General features: G+C 47.1%; 1 protein-coding gene across 2 annotated transcripts in view; it reads left to right on the top strand.

Annotated features, from left to right (window-relative positions):
• Nucleotides 1-1817, top strand: part of Hivep1 (HIVEP zinc finger 1) — a 129613-nt gene that overhangs the window by 449 nt on the left and 127347 nt on the right. The gene's annotated exons all lie outside the window — the stretch shown is intronic.

The raw sequence follows: 1817 nt of genomic DNA, 5'->3' as shown, positions 1-1817 counted from the left end.
GGTGACCTCGCCTTCAACCCCACGCCCCCGGGGACACCCGCGTCGCGGCGAGGGGGCAGGAGCCGGTCTGCCTTGCGGAGGATGGTCACCCGCACCCTCACGGTGCCAGGATTTTTGACAGTTTAAACTGCGCCTTACCATTCATACTGCTCCTCAGGATCCACGAATCCATCCCGCCCCGTTCCGTTTTATTCCTGAGAACTTATGTTGAATTTGCCCAAAACAAGCCACTTTCTATAACCTAGCTGCGTTTTCCTTGCGTTTTGCTATCTGGGGAGTCAGAATTTTAGGAAAAGAAATTGCACTTAGAAAACTCCAAAACTTTACTAGGAGAGTGTTCAGTGTTGTATGGATTTCAAAGAAAGGTTTAATATCGATTGCTGCTCCAGAAAGCAAATTGAAATGACAAGATTAATGTGTTACAATTCAAAATTGCAGGTACACTTGGTTGAAAAGTCTAAATAAACACTGTGTTCACCTATTTCTGTTGTGTTCATCTATAGTGTAAAAAAGGATTCACGCAGTTAGCATTTTTAACTTATGTGACACAAACTCAATTTATTACTAAGATATATTTTCCCGGATACATTAGTAGTTGTATTTTCATATTTAATTGAATTTGTATTCAAATATTTTATAAAATGTTTTCTTTAGTAACCCAGTTAGGGAGTTACATTAGTTTTTGTGATTGCAACTTTATCATTTCATTTCCTAAGAGATGATTATCTCACACTGAAAATTGAAAGTTGCATTATTTCATTGAAAGGTTAACATAGTGTGCTAGACATCATTTTAAATTTGCTGCTGGAGGAACTTTGCTCCTGTAACCAAACTGACTTTTTGGTAGGCACATTTTCCCTTTTGGATGACATTATTTTTGGCTTTACACTCGCCATTCCTGAGTATTCCATTTTTAATCTTTCCTTTTCCGGGGCTTTGAGCTTTTCTTAGCTCAAGTGAGCCAGAGGTAGGATTTCCTCAGGGGAACGTTGGGGTCAACCCCAGCAGGAAAGACCCAGCCATCTTTGTGGCAGCTTGGGGGAACAAAACAAGACAAATGGGCACAGATGGCCAGCTGTCTGAGTGGGTGTAAGGTCGTTTAGCATTTTTATTCCTTAAAAGGCGAAAACGATTTGGTTTTATAAAAATATTAATTCTTTTGCAGAAAAATTTTTGCTTCACCTAGTCCCTCCCCCAGCCCCAAGTTGGAGACGGCCCGTTCATCCGGTGATTTTTGCCTGCTTTTGCAGGTGTGCGTGTGGACGCTGTGAACCCCAAACTGCTACCGTTCTTGGGGTGTAACCTCGAAAAGCACCTTCCTCACTCGCTATTGCGTTCTAGCAGCCGGGGTCAAACTGTGGTCTGCAGCAGAGACGCCCCTTTCCCTTTGCCCTTGCATTTCCAGTGGCCGCTCCCATCCCCGCCACAGTCCCGCGCCACAGTCCCCTCCCGGGTCCGCAGAGCTGACAGGCTGGACAGGCCGGGGTTAATTGCGCGCGCAGCTCCGGTTCTAGGAAGCACCGCGGGGCGGTGCAGCGTCCTCTGGGAATAACCTTGGCTTTTCTGGCTCTTTTAGTAGTACGTTCGCCACCACCCAGGAGTGGTTTCAGTTCGGGGTTAGGAACCTGTCCTCTGCCACCCTCCCGGCTGGCACCCCGCCCCCACCCCTACCCCTCCAGGTTTTGCAAAGTTGTTTTTCAAAGTTAATGAGTTTCAAGTTTCACAATGATTTTGCCGTTCCCTCTCGCGTTGCTGAGGAAACCCCCTTGGGGTCCCCCTCCCCCTCCAGTGCCTCCCCGCCCCCTCTGGCGGGCGAG

This window comes from Fukomys damarensis, unplaced genomic scaffold, assembly GCF_012274545.1.
Source record: "Fukomys damarensis isolate Sample0158 unplaced genomic scaffold, DMR_v1.0_HiC HiC_scaffold_10, whole genome shotgun sequence".
Taxonomy (NCBI): Eukaryota; Metazoa; Chordata; class Mammalia; order Rodentia; family Bathyergidae; genus Fukomys; species Fukomys damarensis.
Note: the sequence above shows the minus strand (reverse complement) of the source record. Positions and strands in the feature narration are given on the sequence as shown.